Source organism: Vipera berus (assembly GCF_964194415.1).
Source record: "Vipera berus genome assembly, chromosome: 1".
Lineage (NCBI taxonomy): Eukaryota > Metazoa > Chordata > Lepidosauria > Squamata > Viperidae > Vipera > Vipera berus.
This window is the reverse complement of record NC_138202.1, coordinates 33,814,408-33,834,218: the sequence shown is the minus strand read 5'-3', so window position 1 is coordinate 33,834,218 and position 19,811 is coordinate 33,814,408. Positions and strand designations below refer to the sequence as shown.

Here is a 19,811-nt window from a genome sequence, read left to right as displayed (position 1 = left end):
GATCGCGGCGAAAGGAGCGCAGATCGGGTGCCGTCCGGAGCTCAACCGGCAGTTGGTTCCATAAAGCCGGAGCGCCCACAGAGAAGGATCTCCCCCTGGGGGCCACCAGACGGCATTCTCTGACCGGTGGCACCCTGAGGAGGCCCTCTCTGTGGGAACGCACAGGGCGCAGGGAGCTTGATGCCGGCAGCAGATGTTCCCTGAGGTACTCCGGCCCCATGCCATGGAGAATGAGAATAATATCACAGTATGACTTACCACACTCTTGGGATTCACAGTGCACACTTTAACCTCTCCTCCTGAACCTCTTTCCCATTAGAAACATCTTTTCTCTGAGTATACTTACAATGCTTCCATGTATTACTGAGAATAAGGTGCTTCCAATCTGAAATATTGTCAGTTTTATTTGTGCTCAAAAGCATTAGAAATGTGCTCCTGCTTACATAAATAGGGACATTCAAGCTCAGCGGCCCTCTATAAAACTAAATGGAATGGAGGGAAACCAACTGGACAAGATTGTGTTCACTGATGTTTGGGGGCTGTCAAATTAACTAGAGAACTCAGCTAGAATGGAATTAACAAAAGAGGATGAAAATGTTGATCTCTGCTTCCCAGAAACTGATAATAGGGAAATTATTAATTTCATTTTTAAAATCTGGATCAGGTATGCCATATTGAAAGCAAGGCCATTCAATCCTGTGCACATTTGCAGACAAAATTGCATTTAGAAACTCCAACATACACTGTAACAACCAAACTCTACAACTGCAATGCCTACTATTCAAATGTCATTTTGCAGTCAAAACTCAGATGATATTCTTGTCCTTTTCATTGTATGCCTAGTGAGCAGCAGTTCTATCACTGCCACTATGGTTCATTTAGTGAAGACTGTAGACTAAATGTGAGCGTCTACCCAGAATTTTTCTAGAAAATATTCATGGAGACAGACTCATCCTGAGATGACATAACCTACCTTTAATATATGATCATGCTGGACTTATTTAAATCATCTATAGAAATGGGGAACAGGCTGACCCACTGGCTTATCAAATGAGAATAGAATGATGTTCTATCATGAAATACTCATCTTTATGCTTTTCCATTTATCCTTTTAAGGCACAGCGATTCCTTGCCTTCCAAACCAAGTCAGAATTGTTAATCTGAGCCTGGCATAACATTTTATAAGCAACTATCCTATCCTATTCCATCCCATCCCCTCCTGTCCCACCCCACCCCATCCTCATAGCAACCATCTGCTCAGGCTTTGTTGCACTTAGCAAAACTCCAAGTAATATTTTGTGCTTCCATTTGATTGAAACTTGCCACCATTCTTCCCATCTCAGATCTTTTCCTTGACTGCCCAATCAGTGCTTGAGTACCACTGACCCCATAATCTCCCCACTCATCCATAGGGCTGTGTTGGTATGTAATCACAACGGTCAGATTGCAAGAACCATTCTGAGTCCAGGACAGATCTATTGATTGCTAAATCCAATATTCTCCCTAAATTGAATGTTCTCCCTCCATCATCTCCCCCCCACTTCTCCATCAAGACATTTTTATGCACGTAATATTCTTCTAAAAAAATTCTTGTTTTACACTTCTCATTTTAAATGTGCCAGTTGTATCAAAACTTCAGCAGAATGGCAATTCCAGGCCAGAAACTCATAGAAGGTTTTAATCTGGGATGAGTTACCACCATCCCATCCTGTCTCTGGTGAATGAATCTGTTCATTCCCTGTCCTGGATTCAGGTTTTGCCCAGGGAACACAACCATAAAAATTCCTCTAACCCAGTTAGAGGTTCTCTGCCATCTCCACTTTATTTACTTTTACCTAACCTACCTGTGCATCTTCCCCAGCTGTGCTTTTAAGAGGTACCAGGAATAAAATTTTCATCTGCAAAACAGGAAATGCTGTATAACACAAACTACCTCTTTCCCTCAGTTGTTTGCTTATAATTTTGTAATTTGTGTAAATGCCAATTTTTCTGCCTAAGGGAGAACACATGATTCTCCATCCTCCTTCTAACTTCAAGGGGCATTATAACCAAGGGTAGTTAAATTAGTTTGGTGGCTGAATAAAAAAAAAATAAAGGCCCTTTTCTATGATAGCAACAGATTACAACAATTGAGTCTTTTGTCTTTTCATAACACACATCTTCTGCCTTTCTCTGGATTTAGGTTCTCTGGATAGTGCCAGTTTCAGGCAGGTGCGGAGCTAACCAAAGTGAACACAAAAACCAATCAACCTAGTCTCTGTGTTCAGGAAACAGGTCAATTATTCAAGACATGCCTATGGTATTACCAAAAGCTTTGGCAAAAAATCATTACTCATAGTCTGATTGTGTTGCCCTATAGGGAATTTCCTAAAGAGATGTCTCCATTGTCATGCTATGTGTTGGATCATTATATCTGTAGTATAGTAATTACTCCAAAACAGTTTCAGTGTCAGGAAGAGGAACTATAAAATGCTTAAAAATGCATGATAATGTTTTATAAATCTTGCATGTAGGATGAACAAAGAAAGATGTGGAAATTGAGAGAAGTTTCATTTACCATATTGGATCATTCTCAAATCCAATGTGCTAATCAGCCCTCTACTGATCACAATCCGGTTATGTCAGCTGCCTTTTCATGCATTCAGTACAATTGTCCATGTGAGAAAGTCTTTGTGCTCCTGATAGAATGGGACTCCGTAGAATTCTGGTTCATACTGAAGACAATTCATGTTCAGCTGCTGAAAGTATTATTTTCTGCAAGAGCATGTTATTATTTGAGTGCTGGCTAAGCAGGGGGTCAATGCTTATAGGATGAACTATATCCTGGCTTGACAGCTAGGTTGTTTTTTTTTTTACACCAGCCACATTTTGAACCCAGGAAGGGCTGAATGACTCTTAATGCTTGTTCCACCCACTGAGTCACTTCCAGAAGAGTTGAAATGCCTGCATGACTTGAAATGCTCTCAACCTTCTCTGGCCCAGTGAAACTAATAGAAAGACTGCTTGAGTGGCTCAGGCTAGCTGTATCATACTGAATTACAAACCGATCAACACCTTTAACCTTGTATGTTATGAAAATCTAGCCCATGTCATGACTCTGTGTTGATGTGAATGCACATGTTAAGTTGCCATCATTTTTCAAAAACAGTGACTTGCCTGAAGTTACCTAGTAATTTCCATGGTCAAGTGCAGATTTATTCTGGGCTCTCCCTATTTACCTGCCTGACTTTTATATACATGTATGGATTCAAGATGGTAAGATATGGATGTTTTTGTACACTAGACAACACTGCTAATTTTGTTTCCAACATCTTCAGGGCTGCCACCTGTCCTTTTGTAGCACTGTAATGGCAGAAAAAGGGATTCCGGCATACAAGGTTCCCAATCAGCTATTTGTCACAAATTACACCTTTCCAGAGTGAGCGCCTGTTACTCGTCCCAGCTTCTGCCAACCTAGCAGTTCGAAAACATGTAAAAATGCAAGTAGAAAAATAGGGACCACTATGGTGGAAAGGTAACAGCGTTCCGTGTGCCTTTGGCGTCTAGTCATGCCGGCCACATGACCACGGAGACGTCCTCAGACAAGCGCTGGCTCTTCGGCTTTGAAACGGAGATGAGCACCGGCCCCTAGAGTTGGAAACGACTAGCACAAACCTTTACACCTTTACCTTTACACCTTTACCTTTACACCTTTCCACCATATTGACAATAGAAGAAAGGATCCAGGAAGGTGGCTAGCTTTGGCTTGATTAGCTAACTCATTCCCCACATAAACTGCTCATTTGTGGAGGAAGCTAACACTGGACCTATGGAGAAGGCTCCATTCTGCATACATCATTGTGCACTACTAGTCCAGGCAGAGTGGGGTGAAGATTTTCTCATATTAGGAGGGAGAAGCAGCTGCTGGAAAACTGTGCAAGCTGCATTCATAAGTGATTTGCCAACTGCGACTTTTCTACTTACCAGTGGGACTTGGGCTGAGCCAGGCAGGCCCTTTCCCAGATCACGATACTGCAGGCCACCAAACTGCAAGTTTCATCAATTGGCCAGTCTCCGTGGAACTGCTGTGATCTTCCCATTAAGTCTCTTCCCCCCCTTCCCCCTCCCCGAACACTCCTGAGCCTGGCTTGAGCGTTTTATTTATCACGTTCTCACCCCAGCCAAAGCGCTCCACGCGGTCTTGGAAAAGGGATTCTCGCTCTCCGGCATACTGGCAAGACCTCTCCACTGGCGCGGGCGAGATACCCAAGGCGGAGGGAGCCTGGCTTTTCTGCGGAACTCGCCGTTCCGCCCCTTCTTTCCCTGCTTCCCCTATGATTTAAGGCGGCCTCGGCCCAACCTGTTGAGCGGTTTTGCGTTTTTTTTTTGTTTGTTCTTGTCGTTGTTGCTCCTTTCCCAATGACGAGGCTTTTCGGAGCGCACCTGGGTGAGGGCAGGAGGCGCCCAAACGCGCCACAGAACAGGTTTGCCTCCGGCCCGTTCTCTGCTTACGTTTAACGCCGACCCAGATGAGCGCTGTGAGGGGGAAGGAAAAAAAAAAACACACCACACGCGCGCGCGCACACACACGCACAAACACACACCCCGTCAGCACCCTTCCACACCTCCCCGCCACCCCCACCCCGCTTGCTGTCGTTGCAAAGGCCGCCTGGAAAAACTGGTCGCGGCAGGGGCGCGGGCCGCATTCTTGCTTGCCCCTGCAGGCGACGGCGAAGGAGTCGGGCGGGTATATAAGAGGAGCAGGTCGAGGCACCTCGAGCGCAGCTCGGGACGGCGAGGAGGGAGCGAGAAGAGCCGGCTGGGCGCGCACCTACCTCTCCTTGCCTTTGCAGGGTTGGCCAGCCTCGCCTTCGACGCTCTCGCAAGGATATTTAAAGAAGCTCCGCCGGGCTCGCACCCGGCATCCCCCCTGCTTGGCCTTGGCGCGGGAATGGGGCGGAGGGGCAGAGGGCGCGCGCCTCCGGCCCGGATCTTCTTGGCACTTTGTAAGTGGCGCTGCTTGCGCGGAGTTGGGTCCGGGGCAGGCTTCGGTCTGGCTTAGCAGGTCGTGGAAGCGCAGAAACGTGAACCACGGTTTGGGAGAGACGCGGAATTTTTGTTTGGCGGCGGGAGGAGGGGTGGGTCGGCCGGCGGGCGGCAGATCGCTCCCCCTTTCTTCAGCCCAGCCCAGCCCAGCCAACTCCGACTTCTCTCAGCCTGCTGGGTGCAGTGGTTCTTAACAGTTCAACAGTTCTGTAGCATAATTGTGAAATGTTTAGGACCACTTGATCCGGACGGCCTGTGCGTCGCGGGATGGAAAGGAAGTGACCCTGTGGATTTAGGGCAAGGGGAATAAAGCCCGAGAGAAAAACGACGAACTCGGCACGGACTTCAAATGCTGTCACTGAAGAAAGAATCTGTCTTTTGCAAGGGCGAGGGAAGGTTTAAAGCCACTTTCTGAAAGTCCCTGTCTAGATCCATCTGCAGGGACCCCGGCAATCCTGAACATGAGTCAATGAAAGTCTGAATGAGACAGAAAGAAAAAAAGAGAGAGATAATTTCTGAATAACTTCTCCTCTCAAAAATGTTGAGTCAAAGGAGCAAACAAACAAAAAAAGAATATAACTAGAAAATTTAAAAACAGAGAATGTCAAATTCAACTTTTTTTTTTAAAAAAAGCAACTTTATAGTTCCCAGGAGGACTGCAAGTTCTGAAGAACAAGAGAAAGCAAAAATAATACAACAGGCGAATAAAGAAAATGAAATAGAAAGCACTTTGTTCATTAAACAGTGCTAGAAAAATAACTGCAGGGAAATAAATTTAATAATTATAAATTGCAGTCACAATGGTCAGAGAAGTTCAATAGAAGGAATAGATGGGACCATTTATTTCATGTGTAAAATGTGATTTCATGTTACCGACAACTCTTTGCTATTCTAAATCAAAACTAAAACAATTCTCACTATATGAAAAGCCAGGTTAGCAAACTGTGGCAATAGAATGAGATCACCAGTACCTTTCAGTGTGCCAGCAAGTTAGCTATACAAGTCAAGGTAAGGATAGCAGTCAAAATTTAAAAAACAACAACAGATCAGTGGACGGACTTTGAGGAATAAGATTATTTTTTTTGTAGATTCTGATGCTGAAGGTAGAAATCTAAGGTTTAGCTTCTGGTGTCACCCATGCTATTGTAGAATAAAGCCTCTGTTGATTTCAGTGGAATAAATATATAGAAACACCAGAAATATCAGGCATTCACTTTGGAGGTGTACTTTTGCGGGTGCCTAAATAATTTTCATTGTGTTCTTAAAATGATATAATTACTTACTCCAGAACATTGCCACTGCAGAATAAATGATTTGGAATCCAAGAGTTTACTCTCTGAGAATTCAACTCAAAACTTGTTTTCTTAGATTTTGATCGGATATATTCCCAGGTAAGAGAATTCTTCAGATTACAACTTTTAAGTGAATTGGCCTATTATCCCAATCCACTCCTTCCCACAAAAGAGAAGAAGAAAAGTATACATTGTAATAAATATAGGGAAAGTTATTTTCCCTTTTTGGGGGGAGGGGTATGGGGAAAGAAATGTGTAGAAGGTTGCTGAACAAAAAACTAGTCAACATATTTCAGTTTAGCATGTACAAACCCAGAAAATTGAGTTAAAATTTCAAAAGTTTCTGAGAGTTGAGTAGCACATAAATTTAATATATTGCTATTAATTCATAATATTTGGGATTCTGTAATTAGAACAATGAATAATTTTGATGAATTGCAATGTATTTATCTCCACATTTAAAGCCAGAAAAATGATGTTCTTGATTTTGACTGCAGGGTGTTAAAAAGTGAATCAGGGAGAGAAAGAAGGTTGTACTGAGTTGCACTTTCCCACTCTGTGGCTGCTCCCAGTTTCATAGCTGGGTACAATGGTGTGGTGACATTTTCTTTATATCTTGGCAAAACATCACAAGGACGAAAGGGTTACCCAATCCCTTTTTTCCCATTCAATGTGAGGTGAAATTTTTACAACTTGAGGCTAGTCACATCAAACATTAATTGTACCTCCTGTTCAACTGGCCTGACCAGGAATGCTAGGGGTTTTCATCAGTCATTTTCTCAAGTTACAATAAATGTGTGTCAAAGCAGGAAAGCCATGTTTGTCTTGTGATAGCCAAAATTTAGAATGGATTTGGTATAACCTGTTCTAGCTAACATATTTTGTTAAAAGGCATGAGTTTTTTCAGCTGTAGCACTCATCAGAGTGGAAGATCTGTCTCGGCTATTTTGACACAATACTCTGAAACAAGTCACAGATACATTTGTATAATATGCTAGTTTAGTTAGGCTTAATCTTGGTTAGGTGTTTTTTCCCCCAGTAACTTTTGAACCCTATGTATTTGGTTAATTTTTGGTTCAATGTATACTGCAAACCCAGAAAATCAGTTAATTCATTAACCAGATTTCATAGCACCCTTACAGCATAAATATACAAGACATGCATCATTCACATAATGGACTCTTTAGCACTTTGTTCCCCTTAGAAAATCCAGCATTCAGTTCGAGAAGAGGGCACTAGCAGAATTTCTGGGAGAACTGTACCCATAATGGAATAGTCATTTGATTAGGACTACCAGGTGAAAATATCCAGTCAACCGTTAGATGACCGAAAAAGGTCATGGGTTTTCTGCATCTCCTTGCTTTCCTCTAGAGGTTGCCTGGATTATTATTTTTTTGCCCTAGTTATGATGGCCTTTTATTAGATAATAATTCACAGGACTGGAATAGGCAAAAGAATAAATTAACCTTCCCTAGAATTGTGTCATTCAGATACGTTAGACTTCAAGTCTCATGATTCCAATCACCATTACTGAAACAGGATAAGAATTAAAATCCAACCACATTTGCAGGGCACTTGGTTGGGAGAGGTTGGAACCAGGGGTGGGATTCAAATATGTGAACAACCGGTTCTCTATGTGGATGCCACTTCCGGAAGTCCCTTCTGGGCCTAGACAACAAAAAAAATTAGCTACTAGTTCTGCCAAAGTGGTGCGAACTGGCTGAATCCCACCACTGGTTGGAACTAATGGTCAAAAGTATTATAATGCATTTTGTAAATAAATCAGGAAATGGAAAATTGTACATGAATGAATTAGAGGGAAAAACTGCTGTCTTATATCCATTATAAAACTGATAAATCCAATGGAATCAGGTAGAGTGGGAATCTGATTAGGAATGCTCTGTAAATTCATGAACAGAAAACTTCAACTGTTAAAATGGCATTTTGAATGTGTTATTAACTGAGAAGCTGCTATGAAAGAAGAGATTATTATTCTGCAACATAAACTTTGTCACTTTCTCCTTTGTGTCTTTTTTCACAATTCATAACTTTAATAAACAAATAAATGTATTGTCCTTTAAACACTTTGCATTTGATTATACTATTTCCATTGGTTTTAGTGGATATGATTTGGAAAGGTATTCTCCACCTTTTCACTATATATTTCATTTTTAAAGTTTTTAATGTTATTTTGCCTAAACATCTCACAGAACTTTCATATGGATTCATGGCTGAACATATATACCACCCACCTTCTAAACTGTTATGTGGGAACCATGTAGCATGAATCTCATTCAGAATAAATTAAGTGAAATGACTTAGTGAATTAAGGGAAATAATTCCATGAATTATTTAGTGAAAACTGAGAATTAAGTGTGTCAGCACATCCAGCACTGCAGCCTAATCTTACAGAAAACAAATTAAACCAATTGCACCAATGGTGACCTGTGCCAGCCAGTCCGTCCAGTGGATCAGTCTGTCAAACAAGCTGCTTGGAACAGGTATTACAACTCTGCTGTCTCAAATCAAAAACAGGTTAGGTGAGATTAACTGACATAATAAGTTTAATTTTGCTGGGAGTCACCATAGGGTGGCCCTCTAGCAGTGTTTCTCAAGCTCTGCAGCAGGCCAAAACAAGCCCAACAAAATTTAGAAAAACATGTGCATTTTGTCTGGGGCTTGGCTGGGAAGGAGCACTCCTATATTATCATTGCTGACAGCTTCTTAATTGTCCATAATGAATGTAGAAACGACCATGCATGGGAAGAAGACAATCCGCTTACTGTAAGAATCACATCATATGACTGGCTGATTCATAGAGTATCTTTGATTGCATGCCTCTTACTTAATATTTTCCAAATTTCAAAAAGCAAAATCTTTATTTACACACTTAAACTCTAGATGCCATGCAAAAGGGAGTAAAGAGGGGGCAGGGGAAAAAACAAGAAGAATGCATACCCATTCAGGTATTAATTCCTATCTTACCTGATGAAGGTCAAGATGAACTGAGATTCACCTGAGAAGAGATAAGGATCCATTTTGAAAGAATGGCTGCTAATAATGTGGAAAGTATTGATATATGCACTATAAACTTTCTAGGTTTCCATATTTCAGGGATATGAAACATATTTGGACTGAACAAAGAAGTCATTTTAGAAAGAAATTTAAATCTAATCTTAAATGAGCTAACTCAGAATGCTCCTATGCGGCATTTTTGTAAAGGCTATATTTCAGAAACTCTACTCCAAAAGTGGAATGCAAAGTTCTGATGGAGTTATCAGTCAACACCAAATCCAGTGACTATTGAGATGAAGAGCTTCAGCTGTAGCTTTTCAGAAGGATCTTCCACTTTATTTAATCAGTTCAGCTACATTTTGTACCATCCAATCCTGTGTACAGGATTGGAAACTTACGTCAAAATGACAAAAGCAATCTCTGCTGTTGTGACACAAGCTCCATTCTTTTTTGTACATGTGTGCAACTTCACACATATATACAAAAACGGTGGAGCTTATGTCACAATTGTGTCATGTTGCTTTTAGAATTTGGACCTCCCTAACGTAAGCCTTCGTAGGAGAGTTTGGATCTTGACCTGATTAAAATTCACCCGTGTTTCTCAAAATACTACTGAATTACAACTGTTAGCAGCATTCCTCAATTGTATATTATTTATTGGTGCTGCTTGGAGCTGTGGCTAACAGCTTCTGAAAGATCACAGATTTCTAATTGCCTAGTCCACAATCTGAGGATTATTCTAACATTAGGATATGTGAAGCAGACCTCCTCATGAAAGGAACTGCGGTTAAGTGTGGGGATAAGGTATATAGTGCCCACAGACATCATTCTGCTCCCAGATATTTCCTTTTGGATACAGCAGGCTAGCTACCCCATCTGACTATTTTGTTTAAAAAAATAAATCTTATAATTAAAAATAGAAAGCTGGAATACTGCCAGTAATTATTTGCAACAATGGCTTTGGAACCAACAAAAGTTCTACTGGATTCATAGACAGCACAAAGAGGCCAAATTCATCTTCTGTTAAATGGCTATCTTGTAAGTCTTTGCTTACTGGAGCTTCTATTCTGTGAAGAGGCAAATTGCCCATAGCAGCCATTTTTAAGTGCTCCTAAATTCCAAGTACCCTTTCTCCTTGCCCAGTTTCTTATAACTGTAATAGATAATGATTTCATGATATTAAAAAACAACACACACCCAACATTATATGTATCAATGAAAAGCATCAGTGTCTACAAACGGGTGTCTGGATGGACAGAACTTGTGGCATAATTCCCCAACACTGCAGTTGTCATCTTGAACGAAAGCAATGTGGTCCTGCTTGAAGAGAAACTATATTAATTTTCCTGATTTTCTGAAGTGAAACACTCAGTGGCTACCTATAAGCCAACCCAAAGTAGTCTGGTATCCCCAGATGTGTTGTATTTTAATTCTTATAATCCTTATACAAAGTAATCCTCATCCAACTTTGACTCAAACCAATCATTCATCAGCCTTTATTGTTTTAACATATGGTGCTTCTCCAGCATTGGATTGCTTTGAATTTATTATCCCCCTTTAAAAAGAGGAAGGAAAAAAAAGCCAGGAGACTTCTTTTAGCCTGATGGTAAAATTAGAAATAATTCCATGACATTTTTATAGCAGGCATGAGCAGAAATCTTCTTTCTTTTTCCATAACCAGTTTAACCTTCACAGTACTGTAAAGTAGCTCTGGACTCATTGGGTTGACAAGATGAAATAAATCTAAAAATAACTCTTAGTAACTGCATTTCATACACTGGATAACATATTGTGCATTGAATTGGGGGGGGGGAGAAACAATTTCATCAGGTATTATACATATCTCCTCTGGGCTACAATTTCTTTCTGAAAGTATTTTGAGTTAGAACAACATTGCTAAATTATAGTATAAACGCTAATGCCAAGGCTTTTCTATAGACATAGATTTGCCTTATTGGACCTTTGCCTTACTAGCTAGAACATAAAACAGAAAAAGCCCTACTAGATTAGAAACCAAATATCATTGGAAAATTCATTGGACCATTTTGGAGAAGCAAAACAGTAGAGGTAATTCTCTGTTCCCAATCCATGGAGTATGGTTCAATATGGCTCAGAATTTGAAATGATCAGGGAGACTAGCAGTTTTTACTTATATACTTTTAAGCTTGTGGAACTTAGAGAAGTAGATAAGGTTCTTTGCAGTACAAGCTCTGCAACGTATGGGCTGGTTCCATGTCCATCTATTCCTTGTTGACTAACTGAATGGGGGAGATTTGTTGGATACCACTTTTGTTGGATACCACTTTTAAGGAAGGTGAAATGTCATTGGTTTCTCATACAATTATAAAGTAGGGCATAACCCTAGAGATTATCTAGTACAACTCTTGTTTAGTGTAGAAACCACTAGGGAATTTCTGAGAGACCACTATTGAATCTTTGAAGACCTCTAACAAAGGAGAATTCATTATTTCACTTGACAGCCTATTCCAGTGATGGCAAACCTTTTAGAGACCGAGTGCCTAAACTGCAACCCAAAACCCACTTATGTATCGTTGGGTGCCGAGTGGGCATGGCCCATTGGGTGGGTGTGGCTCATTGGGTGGGCATGGCTTCGGTGGTAACAGCAGACTGGGTGGGACTAAAAAGTTCAATCAATCAACTCCAACTTTGCGAGATCTTTTTTTCCCCACGAGAAGTTGAAATTGATTGATTGATTGATTGAACCTTTTTTTTTGCACACGGTGGTGGAGGCCTAAAGCAAAAAGGTTTTATAAAACCTAGCTGAAGGCCTAGGACTTGGGCGATGGTGTGCGTGCCCACAGAGAGTGCTCTGTGTGCCACCTGTGGCACGTGTGCCATGGGTTCACCACCATGGGCCTATTCTATCACTTGATAGTTTGTACAGTCAGGAAATATACCCTGTTGTCTAACCTGAACCTTCTACATTTAGTTTTAACCCCAAAAAGTTTGTAACATAATTTTATGTTACAACCCCACTGATATTTCAAAACTACTCTTATATTTCCCTTCAGTTGCCTTTTGAAGGCTCTCCAGATCCTTCAGTCATTCCCATTAAGGGTTTAATTTCCAGACCTCTTAGCATCTTGGTAGCCCTTTTCTAAACTCACTCAAATTTGTCAATGTCTTTTTTTAACACTAGTATCCAGAATTGGACATAGTAATTTAAGGGGTTCTGACCAGGACAGAGTAGAATGGAACAATTACTTCCTGTGACATTAATTTTATGCTCCTGTTAATGCACTTTAAGTTGCGGTTCCTTTAATTGCTAACCAATAACTAAATCTATGGGATCTAGCCCTGCTTTCTAGGGCAGTAGAGTAAATAATTGCTCTCTTCTGCATGATAGCTACAGTAGATGACAAAAAAACCCCACCTTAGCTGGCTTCAATAAAGCAGCTGAAAGCCAGTTTCATACTTTGATGGGTTTCTATTAAAAAAGCAAAGGATTGTAGGGTAGACTGGGAAATAAACACACATGGACACCCTCTATCACACATAAATACATAAAACAAAAACATATTAAGGACAGTTGCAGGAATTGCGCATGTCTAGTTTAATGAAAAAAAGAACTAGGGGTGACATGATAGCAGTGTTCCAATATTTAAGGGGCTGCCACAAAGAAGAGGGAATCAAGCTATTCTCCAAAGCACCTGAAGACAGGAAAAGAAGCAACGGATGGAAACTAATCAAGGAGAGAAGCAACCTAGAACTAAGGAGAAACTTCCTGACAGTTAGAACAATTAACCAGTGGAACAACCTGCCTCCAGAAGCTGTGAATGCTCCAACACTGGAAGTTTTGAAGAAGAGACTGGACAGCCATTTGTATGAGCAGGGGGTTGGATTAGAAGATTTCCAAGGTCCCTTCCAACTCTGTTATTCTGTTATAACTAGCATTCCCAGAAGAAGGAAATGACAACCAGCTTCCATACTGCTGCAAGAAAACTACTAGGTCATGTCCATCTGTCATTGGAATCAACCTTAAATCATGGGAGACATTGTATTTAACATGAAAGTCCTTCAAATGAGCAGCGTTTTCATATCCAGTCATCCAGTTTCTTTAAGCATTTCATAAGCGATTGTATTTCCTGCTTGCCTCTAAACTTCTTCCTATTTCTCACAATATCATTTTTATGTCTTTGTGGCTTGGAAATTTAGGTTCTGTTAATTTCCCTCACTTTCTTTCTGCAGCTGCACCATACTGCTTTGTGATCTATCTTGCAATCACTTATTTATATACTAGGATATGCTCAGACATTTTTTCTTTACACAAAATCTTTTCCGACTTTTAAGCCCATTTTTCTACAGTGCATGTCATGCTCCAGCATGGCTGTATAGTGCCACCTGCTGCTATATGAGAGACACTCTGTAATAAAACTTTGAAAGAAGCAGCTGGAAGACTGATCGCGCTGATGTGTGCTTTTGCTTTTCTAGTGCATCTTGTCTCGGAAGACGTCTTTCCAGCTAATTTTTCACTATTTCCACTATCACCACATCTTATTTTTCCTCCTCCTCTTTCCAAAAGAGAATTTTTGGAGTTGCTATTTTTGGAAGTGTTAGCGTTTTTCATTCAGGAATTTTTTAGATATGTCCAGACTACAACCCCCAGGACTCACAATCTACAGACGTGTTGACTGATTCTGTGAAAAAGAGTTCTTGATAGCCTCAGGTTAGGAACGCCTAGGTTATTTTGAGGAAGAAGCATAACTACAGAAAGATGAAATGAGTCTGCTTGTGGAGGGCACTAAGTATGTTCAGTCTTCAGTACAGAGTTGATTAACTTAGATGTTAATCATGCAATTACAATAATATGACACACACACAAATTCACACACATAGACATATCATTGGTTTTGATTAGTATATGGGAATTTGTATTCTTATGCAATTTCCGCTTTCCTTTCCCTTTCTGTCCAAAAAAAATAAAAATAGCTGGCAATTACATGTTCATTTTTGCCTTTATGATAAGACAATTTAAGGAATAGCAGGCTATCTAAGGAGATGCAGGCAAGGTTTCAAGAGAGAAAATCATCCACAGGGCTGCTGTCTTTTCTTCTGTTACCATTCAATACCTCCCATCTGAGCTGAATGCCTCATTCTGCTTAATCTGATAGGACTGGTCCTAAATAAAAGACAGATAGAGACTTGGTGCTGAGAAACTGCCAATGTTATTATGCCTTGGAAACTGGATATATTTACTTTAGTGCTCCATTTATCTGTAAATTAAGGTTGGAGGGTCTTTGATTTTCCTGCTGACTGCTTTTGATCCAGTGGGGAGGTTGCTACTCAGTTCCCTGGTATGAGAGGAATGTGCAGATGTTTTGTCCCTGTAATAATGCAAATGGACATCCTGTTTCATAGGCTCTGAGAATTCCATTACACTTTGAACTCATCCCCTTGCTCAGTGCAAGAATCCAAATTAAAGTATCCCCGACAGATGGCTCTGCCTAGTCTCTGCTTAAGCACATCCAGTAGGGATAGCCCATCATTCTTGGGGGAATTGATTCTATTGCCTGACAGCTCTTATCACTCAGCCTCCCCCCCATATTAAATAAGAATTTGCTTTTCTATAACTTAAAATCCATTAGGATTCTGTCCAGTTCTATTTTCAGTTTTGGTTTGCAAAGTTCCAAGTATCACATAGTGCGCACTATGGATGGTTTGGTTGTTCTCTACCTTTATCGCTTGTATACGGTGCATTGTTTTATTCTTTTGTTGTGAGCTTCCCAGAGTTTGGTTTTAAGATTGGAGGCCATGCAAATGTTTTTAATGAATAAATGAATGAGCAAACAAACCAAAAAATGTCTCTCATAACATGTACTGTGGAATGGAAAGAGTTATTGGGAAAATATCCATCACTGTTGCTGTTGTCCACCTTCTCTGTCTGCAGGTTTTGTAAATAATCAACTCTGCACAGGATGTGAAGGTTTAATTGGCTGTAGTAATTCTGGCCTCTCTGGGTTATGGAGTTGGAGACTATGAATATCATTAATTGTTCAGCTGATAATGCAACCTAATCAATTTTGTGAAGGGCAGTAGGTCCAAAGATACACAGAAACTCATGGAGCTCTCCAAAGTCCTAAAAATTCTTCAACACCTTAATTAGGACACTTGACTCTATCTGCCAATAGCAGACAGTAGGGGGCAGCTCTTCAATATGCTTGTAACTTCCTTCTTCATTTCTTAGTGATAATTGCTTTATTTTATATACATACATAAAAAACTACACTCCCATAACTTGCTTAAGAAAAGTTAATTATCCTATCATCACATCACAGATTCCTCTGCACATGCTTACAACATATAGATAATTTTCTTCATTAACATGGTCTGGTTATACAGCAAGAGCCTTCCTATGCCCATATTTACAGGTATGGATGTGCATAGTTTCAGACAAAATAACTATGTTTTTAAAAAAATCATATTTGTAAGAAACTAGGAGACAGTGAATTCTAGTCTCACCTGGTGCACAGAAATCAGCTGAGTGACTTTGGGCCTGTCACTCTCTCTCAGCCTAACCCAATATCAAATAAATGAATTGTACCAAATCAGTTTACATGCAACTGATGTGTAAGTTATATCAGAAAATGAAATGGTAAAATTTGTCTGGCAGAATATCCTTCAAAGCTTTTAATATTTTGCTAGCTTAACATTGCCTAGATGTTATGTGTCCAAATGTGGTTAGTATCAAATCAATTTTTACATTATTGCCATAGTTGTGGATAAAGCAATTTCAAGTGTCTGAATATGAATAATTAGACATTTTGTTTTTCTTGCATACTGGTTCTAGACTGCAACTCACAGCCAAGTTGTTCAGAAATAATTGAGGCTGCAGCATTTTTATTTTCTTTTTCTTAGACTGCAAAGAGAACGTAATAATATCTAATGCACCAATTGAGAAGGTGCTACATTTTCAGGAGAAGGCAGTGGATCAACTGAGCATGCAAAGCAATCAAGCAAACAAGTGAGGGTTAAACTGGCATGATTAGGGTGACAAGAAATTAAATGGAAGCTCCGGGATCACAAATGGCTTCTCTTTTTATGACTTGCAAATTAGAATGGAAATTAGAAAAGCTTCTGTGCAGGGAACTCTACGCCTCCCAGCTATGGACAACTGAGCAAATGATTGCCAGCAACTGTCTTTCATTAGGAACATGTCAGGTGCTTTTCCGCCCCCGACCTTCAACAACTGTCCGCAGTAAGGATTTTTCAATTAGTTGTCCAAGACATCAGAGCTGGGTGAATCCACTCAAATTCACATTTCGATGTGCCTGGACCAAAATCAAAGTCTTACTTACTGCTGATAGGCATTGGCTTATAATTGTCAGAAATAATCTACATCTTTGGGGAACTGAGTTGGAATTGAGGATTAGCCTTTCTGCTGATTTTGATGAATATCTCAGATACTAATCTGAGCTAATCTGTTGTTTTCCCTCCCTGTGCTCTGATATCCCTAGCATGAATGGTCTTTGTCTTTTCCATTACCCAACAGGAACTTGTCTTTTTTGAGGAATTTCTCCCTGTGCAACAAAATGCAATTAAAGCATGAAGCCTATGGATTCTTCCTCCCATCTGGACTTCCTCTATTATTCCTTAGCCTTCCAAGGTTTCTCAATCTTGACAACAATGTGTGGACTTCAACTCCTAGAATTTCCAGCTAGCATGCTTTCTGGGTAAAACTAACATCACTGTGGATATATAATTTCCTGCCTGAGCAGGGGGTTGGACTAGATGACCTCCAAGGTCCGTTCCAACTTTATTATTATTGTTATTAAATGCACATTTAAAACTTACTTTCAGAAGGAACTTTACTTGTTTTTTTTATTTCCAACTGTTTTTCAAGATTTAATTATTTCACTATTGATAGGTAAAGGTAAAGGTTCCCCCGCACATGTGTGCTAGTCGTTTCCAACTCTAGGGGCCGGTGCTCATCTCTGTTTCAAAGCCGAAGAGCCAGCGCTTGTCCGAGGATGTCTCCATGGTCATGTGGCCGGCATGACTAGACGCCAAAGGCGCACGGAACGCTGTTACCTTCCCACCGTAGTGGTCCCTATTTTAAAATTCAAAGAAGAGCCACAAACTGGGCATATGAGCCCTGTAATCACATTGCCTAGAAATTAGCTCAAGAAGCCGACATAAACTTCTTTAACTTGAGCTAATTTCTAGGCAATGTGATTACAGGGCTCATATGCCCAGTTTGTCCTTCTTGCTGTAAGTGCTAAGAAAAATGGATTCTTAGCTTTTGCCGTTTAAGTGTGGCTCTTTGAATTTTAAGCCTCATAATGGGAATCAAAGCCCAATAGAATCTTGGATGGGTATGCTCAGCTGCAGAATTGAAGTTAGGCACCCTTGAATGCTCTAGAATCCAAATACTGTATACCCCTCTAATTTTGTATATACATTATTATCACTAGGACTTTTAATAGCCTAGTTTAGAAGGAGGCAGGTTGATAGAGAAGGATTGTGGTTGACATCAGATGTTATCTCCTCTCTTCTTTAGAAGAGGAAGGTAGATTGAAATCTGTTGGTAAATTAAGGGTGATCTGCACTGAAACCTCTGAATGTCCAATAAGAACATTAATTTATAAGCAAGTTCCAATCTACCTTCTGCCTTACCAACTCTTAGAAGATTAAATGAATATTAAGTTTCCACTAGAATACATTTAATATTATAGCTCCATTCATATCATATTCATATCTTTTTTCTACATCCACCTTGTAGTGTACGGTTCATTGATAAATCCAGTGGAGGGAAGTTTGCAGTGGGGTGCCCCAGTGCTCTGTTCTGGGCCCAATGCTTTTCAACTTCTTCATCAATGATTTGGATGAGGGGATAGATGGGGAACTAATCAAATTTGCAGTTGATACCAAGCTGGCAGGAATAACCAGCACTCCAGAAGATAGGCTTAAGATACAGAAGGATCTAGACAGACTTGAACATTGGGCGCTATCTAACAAAATGAAATTTAATGGTTAAAAAATGTAAGGTTCTATATTTAGGGAAGAAAAACCAAAATGCACAGGTACAGTAGAGATGGTACCTTGCTCAATAGTAGTAACTGTGAACGTTTTGGAAGCGTAAATAATGGGCAGCCTTTTCTGCTTCCAGAAAGATGACTGTTGTTTCTAACTCCTTATTAGCCTGAAGGAGTGTTTCATTTAAATCATCTACTCTCTTTTCCTCTTTTTCCATTCTAGCTTCCATATCTTGAAGTCTTTGTTCATTTTTGACTAATTGTTGTTGAATCCCTTCAAACTTATCATCTATCGCTTGGATTTTCCCCTTTAATTCACCAGTGTCGTTTCTTATTTGGCCTATTTCTCTCTTCATCTCCTCGTGATTTTTGGCCATTGCCTCGTGTAGGTTTTGCAAAAGGGCATGTAAATCTTTAAAGGAATTCGAGTTAGATCTTTCCCTTTGTAGCATGTCCTCTATAGATTTCTGATTGGAGGGGCTTGAGGCCATCCCCTGTCCCTGTGCTGCCGCCTTTTTACCAGCGCTAGGCTTAGTTGCTCCCGAGATACTTGTCATGTTTCCCCAATTATAACACGCGTTTTATCAATGTGTAATACCCTGAGTCTTATATAAACCTTTTAACTCTATGACAAAAGATATATAAAACAGTTACCACCAGATACTTATTACCAACTAAGCAATTTATATAATAAAATTCTATAGTATGAATATATTCAAAGTCACGTTCTTCTTCTTCTTTTTTTTTTTTCCCCCGTTTCCGGCGCAGAAATTGGCACCTTTTCCGTCTTCCTCTGCTGTCAAAGACCAGTAGGTGTCCCACTAAACAAACCTCCAGTTACTAAATTGCTATATCAAATGGCCGCCCGTGACAAGTAGAGTAGAATTTCAAAAGTTCCAAAAGTTCACAAATTCAAAATTTACCAGGATAGACCAGACTAGACCAAGCTGATCGCTTTCCACGCCCGACAATCCAGAGTTCAGTCTCTATGGCTCCAAAGCTCAGATTTTGACCTGTTGTAGCTTATCTCCAGCTAGTATACAGTCATATAGCCTTCGGCTTTCTTTCCCTTGCTGTTTTTGCCAAACGCCTCCCTCAAGGCTTCTCTCGCCGCTTATTCCCTCTCCGTGAGGCTCCCACTTCGAACCAGTACCTCTTTCTCAAGCGCTTCCTATTAAATATTCGGATACACTCTCCGTCAGCTCCGCTCTACCGTTGTCCCGCTGCTTACGTGCTAGCTCCGTCCCTCTGTCAGATCTTCATGTCGGCCATTACTGGCCTCCTTCTCCCCGGTTCGCTCGCATCAGACTTTCTCCGGATCTTCAACACGAACCGCCGCTCATGAAGGTTCTCCAGGCTGTCTGCAACTTCGGATGTCCCTACAGGACCTCCTGAAGCTCCGAAAAGCCCCCGCGAACACTGGGTGAGAGGTTGTGCGTGGAGAGAGCTCCGTTCACACAGCCGCCCGCTCTGACAGTTGGCTTCC

The 19,811-nt window shown here is 40.6% G+C and overlaps 1 long non-coding RNA gene across 1 annotated transcript in view; it reads right to left on the bottom strand.

Annotated features, from left to right (window-relative positions):
• LOC308659345 overlaps positions 1-4,256 on the bottom strand; it is a 48,279-nt gene extending 44,023 nt beyond the window's left edge. The window contains exon 1 of the long non-coding RNA XR_014024504.1: positions 4,156-4,256. This is a non-coding gene — a long non-coding RNA (uncharacterized lncRNA). The remainder of the gene's footprint in view (positions 1-4,155) is intronic.
• Between the last annotated feature and the right edge of the window lie 15,555 nt (positions 4,257-19,811).